This window comes from Aedes aegypti, chromosome 2, assembly GCF_002204515.2.
Source record: "Aedes aegypti strain LVP_AGWG chromosome 2, AaegL5.0 Primary Assembly, whole genome shotgun sequence".
NCBI lineage: Eukaryota > Metazoa > Arthropoda > Insecta > Diptera > Culicidae > Aedes > Aedes aegypti.
The window spans coordinates 129,403,525-129,425,130 of NC_035108.1; the positions used below are offsets into that span (position 1 = coordinate 129,403,525).

A 21,606-nucleotide genomic window follows, 5' to 3' on the forward strand; every position below is an offset into this window, starting at 1 on the left:
TTGACGCTAAAATTTCTTTGTAAATCTATTTTGATATTGACAATGCTCTTAATACTTCAACGAATACCATTGTTGAAGCCAAGGGCATTGCAGCACCAAAATTTGAAGTTAAATCCGAGTCTGTTAATAAAGACGACGATCTTAAACTTAAGAATCGTCTTAAAACCATAAGAAGAAGACAATTTCAAAGTACTCGTGGACCTGCTATGAAAATTACATGGCAGTATCCGTAAAAATATTAAAACAATTTCTGAATTTGAAAATAAACATTTAACAACTGGACCCTGAACCGAAGCTTTTTTGTAAACCTTTATCAATTCAAGGAAAGCCTCAGAAGCTGAATTCAGCATTGAGAGCGAAAAATAAAATATGTACCTACTATTAGTTAATTGCAAAAAAAAAGCTCAAAAGCATGTTTTGCAGTTTGAAAGCACGCACAATTTCAATTTCAAGTAGGGGGATTAGGGGCATAATTAACACACGGGGCGAAATGCACACCTCCTTTTTCTCTGAGAATAAGCATATTTCATTAAAATTTTATACACTGTATGAAATCAGTATTATATATGAACTGTTTAATGATATAAAAATTCATGGTTTGCTTCAATTATCCACTGAAATTTGGCTCTATTTTTTCTCAGCTTCAACTTATGACATTGGTTTATATGCAAGGTGGTACAAGAATCGACTTGTTGAGCAAAGTAACTTACCTAGAGAAGTTTTTTCTTACTAATGTGACAGAGGAGGATACGTTTTAGCTATCAGAACGTTTAATGCCCATTAATAATAAAGTTTTCACTGAATTCCACCAAAAAGTTCATTTTGCCCCGATACCTTTTTACCAGCCTTGTTTCTGACAAAATTTTCTATCACGTTTTTCTGACATTTGATATGAGGTTTCCCACCATGAATGAATGCAGCACGTTGTACTGATTACGATCTTGGAAATCAGCCTAGGATAACTGAAAAATATTGCCATTTCATGGTCTTAAAATGAGTATTTGTCTAGTGTGTCCATTATGCCCTTAATCCCCCTACAATTGCAAAATGATGTTATTCGGAATTTTGAAAACATTCTCATTCAAGGAAACTTTTTCGACAATTCTTTGGGTACTTATTTAGAAGAATGAAAAATTCAAGAATAGATTATTCAATGTTCAATTTAAACATTTTGGTCCCCACCCCCTTTGTAATGTTTTTGTATGAGTCGTAACGCATATCCCCTACTCCCTTCAAGCATTACGTAATGTGTGGTCCACGCACGATTTTTTTTTTTTACATCCTCATCAGGATACTTCCAGAAAGTTGCAGTGGTAGAAAAAAGTGTCGCAAAATTTTAAAAATTTAGAAAACATCGATAATTTGAAAAGTGATTGCCTGTTAGCTGAGACGTACCACAGTGTGTTCCGAATGAGTGTACCTACAGTACAGTACGAAATGGTCTGGACACACGCGCTTTTTCACGTTGTATGAGTAAATAAGGAAGGATCTTTCCTTTTTCACTTCTCGTTTCTTCATTTTAGGTAAATAACGGATGATCGTACCTTGTGGGAGAAATTCCAACGTTATCCAAAAAAGCGGCCGCTAGTAGCCGTGACCCAGGTGGGTCCATTAGACGAAGATTGCCGGAGTGTATTGATCTGACAAATCAATTCGGAGGGTTGACGTTTCTGCAGCCAACTGCGAAAAATGGTGTTGCCCTGCCGATTAATCCCTACATCACCGGAAAATCGATTGAAGCGTGTGCTGGTGGCGTAAAAGAAAGTGCGAACTCTGAGAGTACGAGACCCGGCTCAAGTCGCCAAACGGTTGAAGCTGTAGTAGAAGTTGTCCCCCATCCAAAATTGATCGTATGGACTTTTTATTTTCTATCTATATTAACGAGATTTTTAGCCCTGGGCTAGTTCATCTCGGGACCAACAGCTTTACTTCCCTTCTGAAGGAAGTCGTCAATATAACTTTTTGTCAGTGACTATTCGGGGATGAGATTGGATCCCCGGTCCTCGGCGTGAGAGGCGTGTGTTCTAACCACATTACCAGGTCCGTTCCTCGGTATGGACTTGATTCGAATTGAAGAGTAGGACATCTTACAAGAAATAATCAACGAGAAGGTTATCCGTGTACAGCGAATCACACGTAACGAAGGAGGCAGACGAGTGAATACTCCGGCACTGAACAACTTCAGACGTCTACTGTACCGTGTGGGACCGAAATCCGTTCACCTAAGCACTAAGCCAAATAAAAACCTCCGCTAAAAATATTTGGATTTGTAAAAAACAATTGATCACTCTTTTTCCATGACTGTCACAACTTTTAAGACATAATTAACCCCAAAATGAGTTTGAAGTTGAGTAGAAACCTTAAAAGAACAGAAATTTAAATCATTTGTCTTGGATCGAAATCCGTACACTCTAATAAAGTTGAATCAAAATCCGTACACTCGTGATTCGAAATCAATGCTTCAATGCTATAGACGTCAATTTTATCTTAGTATTTTTATTCCACGTGAGCATCAAACCATTAGACGCTCTGACCACTCTATAGCAGGTTCCAGGTGCCCTGGGGGAAGTGGCCTATTAGGAAGATATTTGGAACTATATAAATATGGACATCAAACTTCAACATTATTGAAAGTGATAATTCCGGAAGCATTTCCAGAACCACCGACTGCCATGACCACTCTAGGTTCTAGGTGCTCCGGGGGATGTGGGCAAATCAAAACATGTTCGGAGTTAATATTAAATATTAGGATTTTCGAAAATGATGCTTCCGAAAGCACTTCTAGAACCGGTTGCCGTGACCACTGCATAGTAAGTTCGAGGTACCCCGATGGAAGTGGCCAATTTCGAACATGTACGAAATCATATCAATTTGGGTAAAAAAGTTCAATATTCATAAAATTCATGCTTTCGATTTTTTTTTAGAATCACAAGATTTAATAATCACTCTATAGTAGATTCCAGGGGCCCCTAGAGAAGTAGCCAATTCGGAACAAGACCACATCTCCGGGGCACTTGTAACCTGCTATACAGTGGTCTAGCAGCCGCTTGTTCTGAAAATGCTCCCGGGAGCTTTACCTTCAAAAATGAAGTTTGAATATGATTCCAGACATGCTCCTAATTGGCCACTTTTCCCAGGGCACCTGGAACCTACTATACAGTGGACCTTGCATCTAATGGCGCTACCAAAAGCATAATTTTAAAGTTTGATGCCCATTTGGATACAGCTCCGGGTAATATTTACATGATTGGAAATACAAACATGAGTGACCATATTTTCCGGAACCAGTTTTACGGAAATGGTCATATATCTGAAGAATTCCAACAAATTTTAATGCGTCCACCGGCATTCAACTTCCAAATAATTCTAGTTTCAAGAAAAATTGTAAACATCTATAAAACTTCACATCGCACAAAAATACAAGCGACAAAATAAAATGTCATTTGGACATGATCTCGGAATATTCGGAACATCTCTGGTGTCCGAAGGCCAATTTGCATGGCCAAGCAAGTTCCTGAAACTAGACCAAATTTGCTGTGGACTGCTTATGGATGCATCCAATTTCATCTATTTTTCATTAAGTTATAAGCATTTTAGTTTAGACAAAAATTTGGCATACCTCAATCATTTTGCTTATCCCCTGTATTACCGCATCTCTAACGGTGATTTTCAAAATACCTACAGCATTCGCAACTCTCTGGAATTATTGACTATTGTACATTGCTTCAATGCTTTTTCTTAAATCATCAGCGATATATTTCAGCTTCATACTATCATATTTGTTGGCTAAATCCTGATGAAATATGTTAAAGTTTTGCACTGTACGGATTAAGATTCAATTTGGAATTATGAATCAAAATTCGTGCAGTACAATTATCCTCCCAAACAGTTATTCTACTGTTTATAAATAGCATTTACTCCTGCGGAATTACAAATACTCTCTATTATAAGTCATCATGATCAACAGTTGGTTCAGTAAAAGTGTGAATTTGACTATTAATATGTTGGAAACTATTTTCACTCTTCTTAGCAAATCACGAAGAAGGCACAACAACCAATCACCACAATGATGAGCGGTCACATTTTGATTTTTACAATTTTCAAATCATGGCCTACCTGTATCGAATCAGCATGAACAACAACTTGTATCTTATTGTAAGTAGATGTGTAATTTTAAAACTGTATATTTATTCATTTTAAAATTTAAATAATGAAAATTCAATCAAGTGTACGGATTTCGGTCCCACACGGTACCTGTGAACATATGATGTTCGACGTTGGTGAGAAAGAGTCAGTCACTGCAATTGCCGACAAAAGGGGGACAGAGTGAATAACGTGCTCGACGTCGTATGGCAATTGGATGTGTTAAAAAGTTATTTGTTTAATTACGTTTAAATAATATGCTTACTTCGTACGCTAATCATATGTTGCTAAATTAGCTAAAAGTGCGTTGAATAGCAGAGATTTGGGTAAGGATACTACATCTGTATCGATACTCAACTATAATTGATCCGCATTCGTAGGTTAAGAGAGGTTATAGGCATAGGCCACTATTGGTTATCTTCCATATCGACTAAATGTCGGATTAAATAGGTCAAGGAAAGGTAAAACTAACATTTTCGTCAATTATGATAAATTCTACTTAAAAGTTATAACTGTAGTATCAGAGCTCTTGCGAGCAGTGTATATCCCACCGAGTGCAGCCAGATCACGTTGGGAAAACTGTTTGGGCAGTGGTGATACCCAGAAGTTAAAGCGGCAATTCGTCTGCGAATATCTGCGATCTTTTCGACGACTACAGCGGTTCGGTCAAAACCAACCCGAAGCAATGGCGAAGCTAAAGCAGCGGCAAAAAAAGCGGTCATCCAAGCAAAGCAGTAATCGTGAAAAAATTTTGTGGCGAAAACATCACCCACTAGCACGACGACCGAACTGTGGAGTAAAGTTATTACATTACGTTGTAATCGACAACACTAATTGGTTGTAGTCAAGAAGGCGAACGAATTTACAGACAATCTCGAAGAAGCAACGGAAGAACTGGCGAAGAACTGAAGCGAGAGATCGGCATTGTCAAGCCACCCTTCACCTTCCCAGATGGCGAAATCGGCAGCTGAACGAAAGTCCACGGATTTTTCGTCAAACACCGGCGATTTTTACAACACGGGCTTGTTCATAAATTTCATAACGCTGAAGGGGGTGGGTAGACATCCTAAAATTGTTACAGCTCATACAAAATTTGAAGAATATCAATACAAAAAGCGTTACAAGGGGATAAGTGGATGTCAAAAATGGCCATTTCCGGCGTTATGAAATTTGTGAACAAGCCTCACCCTTGCCGAACTTCCGGACCTGCTGCCTTCCAGCCAATTTCGCTAACCAGCTGCATGGCGAAGTTGTTCGATCGTGTCATTAACCGTCGTTTAATTACGAGGCTAGAATCGAGCGGTCGGTTTGACAAATATCAACACGCCTTTTGTGCAGAACGTGGCACTGATACCTACTTTGCCGAACTGAAGAGATCGCTCCCAATTATCGATGAGCATGCGTTTCATGGCCTCCTTAGATATGTCGAAGGCTTATTACACGACCTGTGTAGCGGTCCTGGTGCTTCCTTCGGTCGAAGCATTCCCCTCCCCGTATTGAATAATTCGAAAGATCAATGATCACCATTGATCTAAGAAAGAACCCTTTTATTTTTCGATGATGTTCCACGCAAGTTAGTGGATTACATCAGATGTGGGTTTTCACTAGGTTAACTAGAAACAAGCGATGTAAGCAGAAGAGAAGAACCTTACTGCTTGTTGCTCGTTAACGTGCTCCAATGCCGGAGAATGTTTTTGTTTTAATTTTGTTTGTGTGTCACCCGACAGCGCTGACTGAACGCCCCAACAAGGTCTCGGTCACATGGCTGCACTAACCGAGCCAGAGCGACGCTCGTTTTGGCTTTTCTCTTTTCTCTCTTTATTTTCAGATTGGGAGATTGAGTTCCCCGCGGGAGCGCGATAAAACGCCCCGATCGCTGGCGGTGAGGTCCCCAGTTCTGACGGTCCGTTACAGGAGGTGTGGCGTTCGGGTTAAACCTTCTTTTCGTTTTCGACATTTTCGTTCAAAGTTCAGTGGACATTTTCTGCCAAATTGACGAGCGGGTCATTTCGGGTCGAGAGTGTTTGATAGTGATATAAGGTGGATAAAGTAATTCGGGAAATTGGTGGAACCACCCACATACGCGATCAGAATCGAGGGAAAAGTGAAAGTGTCTCCATTGATTCCTTAAGAACGATTGTAAGGGCGGAAAGCTAGTGAATTGTGACGACTTTTAGTGTGAACATCTATAAAACTTTCCTCATTAACGACCCCTCCCCCCAACGGTGGAGCTTAGCCTAGGCGTAGTGCTTTAGTGTGTACGGATTGTAGAATTAATAACATTGACTAGACTAGAAAGTGGCAAAATAAATCGAATTGTGCAGGAGAAGAAATTGAGTGTTCAATGATCCGAAAAACCAGTGCCGCGAGTGCCTCGGTACGCTACACCTGGCGACACGAAATTTAGCGTAACTTAAAATCACGGCAAATACGAGGCCGAATGGTCAATATCCTGAAAGGTTTTCTCTCGGAGCTAACGTTTCAGATGGCTGTAGGAGGATATTTGTCCATTCAACAACTGCTAGAGAACGGGGTACCACAGAATTCCGTGTTAGCCGTGACACTATTCCAAGGCAACCCATCTTCCGAATCATACCGGCTGAAGTGGAAGTTCTTTTGTATTCCACAGCAAGACGGTAAGCAAAGCGTGCGACGAGTCGGGACTGCGGATACCACAAATAATCCCTTCCAAGCTTCCCCGTGGCAATCGGACCTCGCTGGTCACTTCAAAGCTGATCTACGGGATCAGAATGGTGAGCCGAGGAAGACCAGCATCTCTGAAAATCCTTGCCCCGGCGAATTATTCGGGCATGCCCGATCTTCTAGCGGCACAGTCAACAGCTCGGACAGCCATCGGAATTTCAGCAAAAACTCGAAACAACACCGACCTTCCTCTGATGCAACGTATATCGGAGCGTCAGATCAAAATTACAGGAACAGCGCTCCTCACTGTTAGTCACCTTGTGAGACAGTATGACCGTGAGTGGCTCGTGCGAAAACCAACGATAGTCTGGAATGCCAAAAGGAGCATTAGAGCCGGTGACCCACCGGAAAAAGTCCGCGCGGTAGTGCAACAGCTGCTCTCGACCCACCTCAACTAATCGATCACCAGATATCCTACGGTTCGAAGTCCCAGAACACGGTATTTGCCGCTTGGTACACTACACGTTTGGCCGATACGTACAGTTTACCGGAACAGAGCAGTGTATTTTCTGCAGAGTCCTACGTCATAAAAATGGCACTCTCAATTTCGAACGTGGCTAGAGAAATGGTGATCCATACAGATTCGTCGAGTTGCCTCCAAAACGCTTGAGGTGGGAACATCAAAGCATCCGTGGATACAGGAAAATGAACGAATAGCGAGGACCAAGCCGGTCCGATTCTATTGGATCCCTGGACACGCAGGCATCAATGGAAATAGCGAAGCCGAGCGACTTGCGAACGAGGATAAGAGGCAATCGGCCATAACAGAGAGAAGGCAACCGGCCTTGCACTAAGAGCTGTCAAGCATCTAATACGGCACCAATAGAATTGCCAGTGCGTCAATACTTGTGATTCGAAATTTCGGGAAGTGAACGGAAGCCGACCAGCCTGTGAACAGAAACTGTACAGGGCATCGCATCATTTTATTTTGACATTCACTCACGCATCCGCTTCTTTATGATATTTTTACAATAATACATCGGTCAATTTTCTCAATACTGTCGTACATCAGTTTATAATATATCTATTATAATCATAATCCACCCAATTAATTACAAAAAAATAGCTATGAACGGAAAAAGAATGGCTGCGATCAGACTCTGCTCATCCAGCGATCACGCTCTTTTACATTTCTCGCGGAACATTACTAAAGGACCTATGTACAAATGAGAGATTCTCTCCTCTCTCGTTCTCTTTTCATTATAACAGTGGGATACTGAAGATTTTGGGAAGTTTTTCACTATAGATCGAAAGTCAATTTCCTTGACTAGCGTTTCATACAAAAAACGCAACAGAAGAGGTTAATGTGACTCAGTTATTAATGAAAGAGAAAGTAAACAAAGAGAGCCTCTCAATGTTAGATAGGTCCTTTAGTAATGTTCCGCGAGATTTGTTTCGTTCTGATTCTCCGATGCAAGAATCTGTGAGCAAATCTGTCGCTGTTGGTTCGTGAGCGTGTGAGCGTGTGAACGTGTGAGCGTGTGAGCGTGTGAGCGTGGATCCTGCTTAATATTGGTTCATTTTGCTTAAACGGCATGATGCTTTCCACCACTGACCCTCACCACTCTGTGAAAGCTGCGGAACAATAGTGAATGGATGTACAACATTCTGCAATGCAGAAAATATGAGACAGAAAGACGAGAGAATAAATGAAGGAAAAGGAACAAAGTGGAATGTATAAACAGATATAATTAAACAAGAATTGTTAAATAAAATATGCATTTGAAACCATTTTTAGTCCGACACGAATGAACCCTTCCGGTGTGAAGTGTCGATAATACACAAACAAAGTAGTAAAACTGTTTCATTTGGCATATTTTCCTGACAAATGAAAAAATCGAATCTACGACAAAAGGTCGAAAGGACAGAAGGTCGAAAGACAAAATGTCGAAAGGACAAAAGGTCGAAGAACAAAAAAGAAGGGACAAAAGGTCGAAAATCTTTTTTCAAAGAAGGAAAAATTTCCCACCAAGCAAATCATTTTCGACCTTTTGTCCTTTCGACCTTCTGTCTTTCGACCTTTTGTCCTTTCGATGTTTTGTCTTTTGACCTTTTGTCCATAAGCCTTGGCATACACTGTTATTTTTTTTTAACTTTTTTATTGAAGATTACACGTCATGTAAACTTCAGTTATGCGATGTAAACATTCCCTAATCTAAATTTCAACCTTAAATCATGTAAAAAATGTGTTATATGTCACGTAATCCCTCGTGATCCAGCTAGATAACATGTCATATAATAGAAGTTTACATGAAATATCATGTAAATGTCCCTGATATGCCACGCTCCAATTATGTGCCATCCCCTAATATCGCAGTCAAAATCTTATTGATGATTGAATACCAGCTCTTTAGTTCTCCTAAGTATAATACATTTGATACTTCTCATTCGAGAGTTTGTTTAAAATTAATCAAAAGAGGCACCAATTTTCTCAATTGGTTTTCCTATTTATAAAATACCTACTCAAACATTGTTTTTTGAGCTCGGTTGCATCCAGACCAGAAATGCGAAAAATAGCAAAAGCTAAACGTCTCGTCCATCACTGGTGGAATGTGGTTCCAGGAAAAGTTTTAATTGACCCCGATGATCCGGCTAATGAATTTTCAATATTGCCCCGAGTGGCTTTGAATTCCTCCACGGCAGCCGATCAGACAAACGGACAAGATCAAGATCGAGAGCACTTGAAAATTCAGACGGAAATAAATGACCGCATCGCATTTTGAAGCTGCTGTTCGTGTTCCTTTTCTCCCCTTATGATGATACACTACATTTGCTTTTCCCGTCTGAAGATGTTCGATCTTTAAATTTAGAATATCGACACACGTAACCACAGGTAGGGACACAAAGGGAATTGCGCCTCAGGCTTCTGATTCTCACCTCCAAGTCCGTTTCTGTAAAGCAGCCACAACGTTACAAACTGTATTTTATTTCCCGTCGTCCGGAAGCCGATGCAGAACTCGTGTCAACCCATTGAAAACCGGATGTTGTTCGAGTGGGTCCAGCCGGGCGGATACTCCGGCCGTGGGCGATTCCTTGTCCGGTCGGTTCCGAAGGTGGCGTACTGCTGAAAGGAAAGGCATTTGCGGAGAATGAAAAATTGCGTTAGCTAGCTGTTAACTGATTCATTCGTCAGGTTTTCGATCAATGGGGGGTTTGAAAATAAGGAAATAAATTACTTGGAGATATGTGGATTGTGGATGCTGGGTGAGGGCGTACTAGCTGCGGAGAAATTTTATTTTCGTAAGTATGTTTATTACTGCAAGGGCGTTTCATTATGCGGTAAGCTTTCACGAGTTATAGTGACTAAGTATTGGCCTTGCCAACTTTTTTTTTTGAGCGGCCTTAAACCGGATGTAAATTGATCATTTGAGAATGAAGTGGAGGCGTTTAAATATTTTCCATTAATCTTGCTCAAGAAAACTGTTCTGCAACTTTAAGCATTAACGATATTCTCATCGGAGTTTTTGAATAACGTTTATCAGTATTTGTGCGCTCGACATAACATAGCTTTATGAATCTTTATGGTTCCAATACTTATTTCTAAACTTTTGAGAGATCACTGATTATTCTCGTAAATCATATAACATATACATCTTGGATAATCTCAAACAATGGTTGACCCTAAAGCTTGGTAGAATATAATTCAAGGAATCTGCATAAGTATCATCCTTGAGCGAAATCCTCCAACAGATCATTGCTTATTCTTATGAATCTAAAGGACAATATGCAAAGGTACCCTTGAACGTTTCTTAGATTCAAAACTTGTGAGTTCCATGAGTTTTATGCGTACAAATTTTCTTTAAAAGCAAAAGTTTTGTCCCACAAGTCTCATTTTTAGTGTATTTGATATCAATTTACGAAATTTCGTGCAAAATGAATTTTACTTAAAGTTCTATTCACGTACCCATTACGTAAATGGAGGTTTCAGTGAAGTTCAACTTCTGCTCACCTTCTTTCACCCTGATATTCTGATGTTATGACTATCTTTACCCGATTGGGGGAACAGACTTGAGGTCACTTGATACGACAGTGTGCCGACATGGCAACAAGTTGTTACCTTCTCCTGTCACTCACCGGACCTGTCGCCAACCGGTCAAAACAAACGAAATCAGCAAAAATAAAAGTAAACCATTAACGGAGTCAAAACAGCTAACGCCGCGCATGAAGGAATATCAAATTTGATCTCCCCGACTGGTGCTGCCTCTCTCAAATGTAGTCTAAGCCGCTTCTGGGTAGGGTTACCAGACGTACTCTTTTTAGAGTGCATGTACTCTTTTTTGCCTTTAAAATTTCTGTACTATTCTTTTTTGGTAAAAGGGGTCCAGTGTACTCTTTTCCAAATATTGATCGACAATTGCCGAACAAATTGTTAACTTGTCAAAGAAACCAGATAAACCTCCACAGATTTTCGAAAAATACTGGCTAAACCGAGTTGGTAAGAAAAGCTCAAAAATTAGTAGAAAGAATTGATGCTCAAATTTATCTCACAAATACAGAAATAAGTGACCTAATGAAAATACTATTAATAAACAATTAATATACTATTGATTTTAAGTTAAACATTTTTCAAGTGATTTTGAATTTGAAATCGAAGCCGATTTGTAACAGTTTAGTTTAAGCACTTTTTCTAAAAATGTAGTTTTCGCGAGACATTCAACGAAAAAAAAACCGTGGAAATAGTAGGGCTTAATTCTGAGCTATAGTCTCGAAAACATGAAAGCCAATCAAGCTCGAAAGCAAATCTATCTTTCATAACGTTTTAACGAGTCCTTAGTAAAACTTTAATTAAAGACTTATGCCTGAGCTCCTGCTAAACACATTAAAAAGCTTTTCTGAGCAAACGTTATTTGAAAGACAAAATTATTACATAAACTCGAACAACTTTTTGTATTATATACGATTTCTTATAAATGATTATAAAATGATTAAAGGAATCAATTCACTCAGAGTCAATATTTAATAATAGTAAGCAAGCATATTATAAATTCGGAGAATTGAATCAAAGTTAACCTTTTTGTGAAATCTGTAATGAAATATTAAGAATAGTGTGATTCAAATATAGGGAATGTGGCAGTGATTAGGATTATGAATTGTTTGCATTAGTTAAGAGAAGATAAGTCGCCATTTTCCATTCTTTTCTTTTCGAAATTTATATATTGGTTGTCATAAGGTTTAATGAAACCAACGACCTTACAATTTAAAAAAAATCGCCGTACATGAATATAAGGACAATCTAAAATTGCATTTTAAAATTTTGAGGGTAGGCGAAGTGTACTCTTTTGTACTCTTTTACAAAGTTGAAAAATGTACTCTTTCCGGTGAGAGCAAATATGGTAACCCTACTTCTGGGGAAGTCAACGTGCCGCATCGGCACACGCGTCGCCAAAACTAAATGGATTAGTTGAGCGATAAAAGCTGTTCTGGAATAATCTTCTGTCTAACCTAAACAGAAGAGGACCCCTCCCGACGACAGCTCCGTAGTCCAGTTACCCGGTAGACATCCAGACCACACCAATTGCTTTGTAAGCGGAAAATCTACTCGGCAAAGTGCAGGCTACCGATCAAGATACGATCGCATTGTTTGTTTGGAAACACTTGTGTTGACAGTTTGCCATTCGCGTGCGCACGTCCAACGAGTGTTTCTGCTTTGATCAGACATCATGCGCCGGCGATCTCGACTGAGAACGAAGTCCTGGCCGACTCGAGCATTCTGGACGGTAGCCAAGACGACTCGGAAACATGATCACTGTTTTGAGTAACTGGCAGCCATAGTAAGGCAGTTCATAGTGGCGTCTGGTCCAATTCGTCTCTTTGGAAAAAAGATCAATGAACTAGATCTTGGAATTGATAGGAACATTGCAAATCATGTTTTTTTTTTGCTAATAAGACCTCCAAGTTCTTTTGCAACGAATTTTTTTTCACTTTCTATTTATAAATTTGATTTCGTTCTGATAGCGTTTCGCGAGAAGTAGGTACTTCATCTTGCTTGATTTATCTATTTACTTTTCAACAATAGATCCCGATAAATATTTCTCATTCAGAAAATAGCACATTTTCTTCCTGCCGATAAACTATTTGCGAACACCTATCGTCAAAACAATGACTCGCGCCAAAAACCCCCGCTGGCAATTGCTGAGTCACTTGAAAGCAGAATCGTTATGCGCGAAATCTGGCTCGGTGTTTGATGTGTTAATCGTAGCGTGTAATCGCAACGTTTACCTTTAGCCGCCAGAAATAATTAGCCGTTCTCTGTCGGTACAATTAACACCACGATAAACGATCAATGTCTGTCAAACGGCATAGACCATAAAAGCATTGTGTGAGATTTTGTTTTCGAAAGGGGATAACTCACTCATGGACCCCGATATTTCAATAGTTCAATGATTCTCAAACTGCTCCTTTTGCAATCCAGTATGGATCAAAATTAAAAACTATCTAAGACTCGTTCCGTACCTAATCGAAAATACAGATCTGCCATTAGTCATTTGGTGAAAATCGGAGAACATTCCCACTTCAATTAATTTTTCACCATCCTTGGATGTAGTACGGGTAGTACGTTCGTGCATACCCGGGGAGGGTCATTATTTACGTTCAAGGTTGCACGATCGCGTTTAAATACAATTAGCGCAGTGCGACAGGCAAAATAAACCACCCTCGACATCATCGTCTGAGGAACTAATTTTACACATTTGTGCATTCCTTGTTCTATTCGAACCGGGATGCTACGACCAAAAGAACGAAGAAGAAGGGTGGCTTATGGGGGTGGTTGAGATTGGTTTGTTTTGGTACTGAAATGAACGTTGATAAGTAGCTTTCGATTAGAGCTAGCTCATCGAACATGTGATAAATATGTGTAAAACAAATCAAATTTTTTAATCGTTTCAGATATTTTTATGTGGATCAATGTTTAATAAACATCCCATTAAGTTGAGTTTTGCAGTAATTCATGAGACAACAAATAGATACACAAGACTAATAGTTTACGCATCATGTTGCATAATGATAGGGGTATTCACTTAAAGTCGCGTAAAGTGCAATTTTGCGTAACTTCAGCAATGAAATGTTTCAAATGAAATATTTCTTACTTTGTTCGGTGGAATGTCAAACGACATATTTTCAATCATCCAATCATTTGCTCCAAAACCTGTGTTCCAGTTCTCAATTGAGTTGTTTTTGGGGTCTAAAACACTGCAAAATGATTGGCGCACCAGTCGGAATTTTTTACGGAATTCCTGAAAGCATTTAGGACGTAACAGCTAACTTAGTTTTGGCGAAAATCTTCAGCATGCCTTGCAAGATAGAGTACTTTTATTATTAATCCAATTAATTTCCAAAATTCTGGAAGCAATTTATAACATATTGAAATTCTATCGCACGTATGAAAAGAAACAGTTTTCATCGAGCTCGTTAAAATTTTCTTAAAAACTTCTCAAAGAAATTCGATGGGAATGCTATGAGAATAAGAATGAGAAACTAATTTCATTCAGTTATCAGTGACATGAGCGGAGAAGAAATTTACAACTCTACTGAAAATACACATGTCATAACTCTTAGAGGAATTGTTGTTGGAGCTCCTTGAAGAGTTTTTTTTTCACAATTATTGGCAAGATCAAAGGTAAAATTTTTGGTGGAAATTATTTTTAAATTCATTTAGTAGAATTTCTAAAGATTTGTGAAGTAATAGTTCTAGGAAAAGTTTTTTCTTGTTGTGTCTTAATGGGTTTCCTTGAGGGCACGGCCAAAAACTACTCATCAGAAATTTTGTAGAGGTGCATTTCACTAAACTCATCCAGTTTTTATACTAGTTGGTGTATTGCCAAGGAAATGAGTTTAGGAATCTCTGATGGAATACGAAACGAGCAATTCCTACAAATAATACTTTATGTATTTTGATATAATTTTTAAAAGACATTCCCAATGAATTCCTCAAAAAGTTCCGACACAGTCTCCTTTATTCTGCCCAATTCTTGCCAAACCATTATCCAACAATTTCTTATGAAGTACCGACCAGAATTTTGTATGTTATTATTCCACAAAACCAGATGAGACATGTGCTACAGTTTCTTTATTGAACTGTTTTCTCCTTTCTTAATCATTCTCTAATAATCCCTTCCAATAATTAAAAAAAAGTGTGGTGTATTCTACTGCATTCTACCAAAAAGTAGTGGAAGTGGTAGTATAGTGGACACCATAGAGATTTCATCTCGGATCTAATGGAAAAACGGTAAATTTAGATGGTTTCATCAAACCACCTAAAAAATAGAGATGTTTTTCAAAGCAGGGACACGAAATCTGGCTAACATAGTTAAATTTTAATTTGTTTGTTACTAAAACTAGTCCAAATGTTAATTTTACACAGAAAATAATCCGTTCTCGTATCCGTGAACAGCAGCTGTGAACTCGTCAACAAAAATACACCGTGAGCTAGATCATGTATATATGAACGCGTTGCCTAGTTCCGAGAATGTACATGTAAACATGATGGTAGTTCACGGTGTATTTTTGACAGTTTACGTTTTCCAGAACGCTTTTTTGAACGTGTACCTACAGTATGTTGGTAAAGTGAATAGTGATGATGATGGTGTTAAAATGAACATTAAACATAAAACACATCCCAAACAAAGAATTTTGAAAATGTTTCCCACATTGTCGAAAATATAGCTATAAGTAATTGTAATCCATTCGAACAAAATTAGTTTATCTATCTCTTTTCAATTATAAAAATATTTTCAATAGGTTGACCCGTATAACCCCGTATATTCGCTGAGCGGTAAATATTTAACAGATTAAAATATTGTTTGTCAGTATACTGATACACATATCTCGTTTCTAAAAGTGGCCAGAGGAACTCGGGAATATATCTGTGGTTGGAGTTATTCCAGTGGGTCACTGGGTCGAGTCGGGTAAAAAATGTGCTGTTTTTTTTTCTAACGCGCCAAATTATCTTTATTTGTTGGCAATGACAATAATTCTAATTTGAATAAATCATTGAGATCTGATATTCAAAATTATAAATGAAGAGATTTGTACCAATAAGAATGAACCGGAGTTGGTCAATCGGACTTAATGCCTTGACGGTGACTTGAAATTTGCCTACCTTCAGGGGCACAAAAGAACAGCTTCTTTCCACCCGACGTGACCCAGTGACCCATCGGAATCTGAGAGAGACTCGCGAAGAGAAAAAATATCAACGTCATATGCAGCCCTGATTCCGCTGTCACGAAACGTCAAATGCAGCCCATCGTTTCTATGACTGAAAAAGTGAAAAGTATTGTATGCAAAATAAACTATTATTAAAAACCTTAGGCAGTTTTTCCAAAGATGCTGATAAATCTACACACAAGACTAGTTATTTCTAATGTCTGCTATGTTTGCTGACATCAAATATCACTCAAAATGCAGTTTATGCTTCAGTGTGATGCAAACGCAATAGTTTTTTGATGAGATGGCCATGTGAGAGCTTGAACGGTTGGCGCAAAATTGATGTACACACTGAGTGGAATAAGAAAAAAAACTCAGCAATCGCAGCAAAAGAAGACCGTCTCCGCGAGTTTCGTCTCAGATCGGAATAACTCTGGTTGACAATGGATTACCTGCTTTGCTCTTGTCCACAGTTGATCAGCAGAAGTTTTCTCGTTTTATTTCATATGGGGAAAGGCATCTAACTTCGAATTTCTCGTAAATGAAAGCATTAATCGAAAAAATATTTGGTAGGCGTGATAGCGATCATCATTACGTATAACCGGTACCAATTAATTTTTCGAAAATAGTTCCCAATTTTGAGAAATAATGCGTTAGATGCATTTCGCCACACACAAATTTTTCGCGTTACCTTTTAGCGATTTTTCGTGCATAGACACTAGCGCATGTGCGTTACTGTGCGGTTTGTAGCGAATCAGGCCATGCATGTAACCCATTGAAATCCAGTAAATATTCGCTGAGCGGTGTGAGGTTCAGTGTTTTTTCTTTCACTCAGTCCTATTAATTACACACATGTATGGAATCATATCAATATGGAAAACAAACTTCAATATTTTAAAACTTTCTTGCTTCCGAATGCACTTTTTTTAGAAACACCGTCTGGAGCATTTTCAGCAACAAGATGAAATAACCACTCTATATTAGATTTCAGGGGCACATAGAGAAGTGAACATGACTACATCTCCCGGGGCACTTAGAACCTGCTAGACAGTGCAGTATTTTGGCAGCTGGTGGTTCTGGAAGTGCTCCCGGGAGCATTATCTTCCAAAATCTTCAAGTTTGAAACTCATAATGATATGGTTCCAGACATGTTCCTGATTGGCCACTTCCCTCAGGGCACCTACTATACAGTGGTCATACAAATAAATTGCTCTGTAAATGCTTCCAGAAGCATTACCTTCAAAAATCTTGATGTTTCATACCCACATTGATGTGTTTCCGGACATGATTGATTTGGCCACATCCCTCAGGGCACCTGAAACCTACTATAGAGTAGTCATGGCAGCCGGTGGTAGTACTGAAAATACTTCGGAAAAAACACATCTGAAAATCTTGAAGTTTGATGCCCATATTGATATGGTTCCATATATGTTCCTTATTGGCCACTTCCCGGAGGGCTCCTGGATCCTACTATAGAATGGTCAGTGCATCTAATGTTTCTGAATATGCTGCTGGTAGCATCATTTACGGGTTAACAGTATTAATATGTTAAATTAAATCGAATAACAGTTAATTAAACAATTATGTACATTATTTTACCTTCATTTTATCATAGAATTGGATGATTAGCAGTGAGTGGTCATATTTTCTCTAAATGGGTTACATGCATGCCCTGATTCACTACTCGCCACACCGTAAATATTTGTATGGCGAAAAGCATCTAACGAATTATTTCTCAAAGTTGGGAACTATTTTCGAAAAAAATATTTGGTGCCGGTTGTGCGTGATGATGATGGCTATCACGCCTACAAAATATTTTTTCGATTAAAGCTTTCTTCTTCTTCTTCTTGGCATTTACCTCCTCACTGGGACAGAGCCTGCTTCTCAGCGTAGTGTTCTTATGAGCACTTCCACAGTTATTAACTGACAGCTTTCTTTGCCAAAGTTGCCATTTTCGCATTCGTATATCGTGTGGCAGGTACGATGATACTCTATGCCCAGGGAAGTCAAGGAAATTTCCTTTACAAAAAGATCCTGAACCAATCGGGATTTGAACCCAGACACCTTCAGCATGGCTTTGCTTTGTAGCCGCGGACTCTAACCACTCGGCTAAGGAAGGGATTAAAGCTTTCATTTACGATATATTTGCAGTTAGATGCCTTTCCCCATACAAAATAAAATAAGAAAACTCCTGCTGATCAACTGTGGACAAGAGCAAAGCAGGTAATCCATTATCACTGATTTATGTGGATTGCAGCTAATTGTGTATTTAACCATCACATGATCTTTCCAATGTTCTCTTAGTTTAACAATAAAAAGGGATCAACAGAAACGTTTATGAAAAAAGACTCAAGACCTCTTGGGCCCTTCTCTAATGTTTGCAAAGATAAAGCTGACTCTATGACACTATCCCGAACGCCACCACCCCGAATACTACTAGTAGTCTACACTGATAAAAATCCACACGCTCGATCTGTGTGTTTAAAATTATGGATCGATTCATGAACGTCCATATCGATTTGCTGTGATTTTCTTGCAAACTTCGTGTGTGTTACACATTAAATTCCTGTGTTTTGCTTCATGGATTGATTCATCAACCGACAACAGGGATTCCATATTTTTTCCACATAAGTTCCCGAAGCTTTCTCTTCAGATTCGTATGTGTCAACCTATGGACGCATAGATCATCACTCCAACACGGATTCAGTGTGTTTTGCTTATGGTTATCTTGTGTCATAATCATCATGTTCAAGTTGGTCGATTCATTGATTTGCGCAATGAGATTGTTATGATGAAATCCATGAGCTATGCTATCGATTTCCATGTTCAAAGCTTCCAAATTGTTTGTGATCAACCCATGGGATGCATAGTGAACTGAATTGCGGTTGGACCTCATGTCGAACGACAGTCATCATCATGCTTCCAAAGAGAAGAAGCAAATTTTGAAGCTGAAAGTGTTAGATGAAAATTTGTGAATTCGATTTTTCTCTTATTAGTGAAGTTGATCGATGTACGAGAGTTCTACCTTTCTATAAGAAAACATTGATTATAATGTATAGTTTAGTAGAAAAATCGGATTCCACTAACAGATTTTCCTGGCTTTCAGTTTCGAAAAAATGGAATATGCTTATCCCTGGCTTCCCAAATTATGGATTTGCGGCGCCCCGCTTGTTGCTGGCTCACGGGTTTGAAAAAAAAATCAAGAGAGCTTGCGACAAGCAGAGGAGCCTCGGATCCATATTTTGGGGAGCAAAAGTTTTTCTACCAAATTTCTTCTTTCAGTCCCTTGACATTTATGTTCTATCACACATGATTATCTAAAGCTACTACATTTCGAATTCAATAAGCAAATCAGTTGGTTTTCATGAATTAATATTAGGAAGTTCATGTTTGTTTCACATGACAACCTAATGTTGATACACATGTTATTATACCGTGAAATCAATGATGAAATCCTTAAGGCTACCACACTCAAATCATGTGGTTTTCCTCATTGCGCAAATCTATAAGTAAAACACACGACCTTGACGTGTAGATTTTTCTCAGTGTACTACTTCGAAAGCCCCGAACGCCATTATCCCGATAGCCATTACCCTGAATGCAGAACATTTTAAGATTAATTCTAGTTAAAGGGTAGGGAGTTAATTTTACGGTTGCTTATAAGCTTTAACCGACTTTGGCTAAACAATGTATTTTTCAAATATCTGATGCCAAACGATTGGAAGAAAAACGGTGGGTAGAATGGACGTTTATATGTATGTTCATTTGATTTGTTTGGCAGTTTTAAATATTGTGATTTTTAAAAAATGGCAATATTTATGAGACAAAAAAAAGAATTAGGTTTTCAGCGATGATGTCAAATATGAAGTTAATCAATAATGAATCTCTAGAAAACTCAGTCAATCGCACCTGAAACACTTGAATATGAAGTGAATCAGGCATGATTCACTTGAAAATGAAGTGAATCAGGCATGATTCACTTGAAAATGAAGTGAATCAGCTCTAAACTGCTTGAACATGAAGTGAATCATACCTAATCAACTGTAAAATGCAGTAAAACAAAACTAAATGACCTAAATTTTAGGTGAATCAGACCTAATCTATTTGAATATCAAATATTTCATACTTTAAACCGGTGCATATGAAGTAATTCAGATCTGCATCATTTGATTACCAAGTAAACCAGATCTGACTCGAATATGCAGTGAATCCGACATGAATCATTTGAATATGAAGTGAATCAGGTATTAATCACTTGAACATAAAGCAAATCAAGCTTGAAACACTTGAAAATGAAGTGAAACAGACAAAAATCACTTGAAATCAATTTAACATTAAGTGAATCAAACCTAGAACAGTTGAATATGAAGTGAATCAGGTATGAATCACTTGAAAACGGAGTGAATTGGATCACTTGGAAATAATGAATATGAAGAGAATCAATTCTGAATCACTTGAAAATTATTTGAATCTGATAAAAGATAAAACTAGTTATGAATGCTCAATTTCACATGCTCACTAGCGCCAACTAGCAGTAAAATTTAGAAGCAAACTGTTTGCAATTTGGATGTCCTTGAACTTCTAGTCAACTTTGGCGAAGACTCGAACTTTCTATCTTATATGGATGGTGAGATAGATGCTCATTTTTATCTGCACACTAGCGCTACCTAGCGGCTAAATTTTGAATCAAATTACCTGTTTTCTGGATGTCCTTGACATTCTGAATAAATTTGCTGAAGACTCGAACTTTCTATCTCATATGGATCACGAAATAGAACTTACTTAAAATGATCAATTTTACTTGCTCATTAGCCTCACCTAGCGGCATAATTGCGAACTAAACAGTCTGTCTTCCGAATTTCCATGACAGTCTGAACAACTTTGCCTATGACTTGAACTTTCTATCTCGTGTGGATCGCAAGATAGAACATGCTTAAAATACTCAATTTCACATGCTCACTGACATCACCTAGCGGCAAAATTGAGAACCAAACTATTTGCTCTCGAAATGTCATTGATATGCTGAACAACTTTGCTGAAGACCGCACCATTATAGATCGACAGCATTTCGAGATACAGCATCATGAATGTTCCTGTTTTAAGGTGATGCTAATCTTTTCAGGGTGATTCATTATTCAGCTGAGTGTTGCAATACTTTTTCAAGCGAGTCCGTATTTATAACGGGTAGTGTAGTGTATGTTCATTTGATTCGTTTGAAAGTTTTAAATATTATGATTCTTAAAAAATGGCTATATTTATGAGACAAAAAAAAGATATTAGATTTTCAGCGATTAATTCTCACACATTAAATTCAGTTTAGCTTTGTCCTTCAGTTTTGTTGTAATGTTAGTGAAGTCTCCTATTGAACGCTGCTACTAACTTCCTTCATTTATAAGTTTTTGATGCCAGTCCATCGACATTAGGATCTTCCAAAAGATATTGTTTTTCAAATTATGGCAATGGATGATCTTCATTATATTATCCCTGCAAATGTTACTCCAACCCGCTTAAAGACCAACCTGATAGACAAACGTTCCGCTGTGGCATAAAAACGCTTATTCACTAGTACATGCTTCGATACAGCGTCAGAAACACGATTGCTTTTATTGATCGCCACTA

General features: G+C 38.4%; 1 protein-coding gene across 4 annotated transcripts in view; it reads right to left on the reverse strand.

The window, feature by feature from the left end:
* LOC5568743 (putative phospholipase B-like lamina ancestor) overlaps positions 1-21,606 on the reverse strand; it is a 74,937-nt gene that overhangs the window by 23,249 nt on the left and 30,082 nt on the right. For 2 of the 4 annotated variants that reach the window (XM_021842355.1, XM_021842353.1), the window contains one exon: positions 9,724-9,907. The gene's annotated coding sequence lies outside the window, so the exon portion shown is untranslated. Of the gene's footprint in view, positions 1-9,723; positions 9,911-21,606 lie in introns of all 4 variants that reach the window. The other 2 variants (XM_021842354.1, XM_021842356.1) reach the window with 1 other exon arrangement.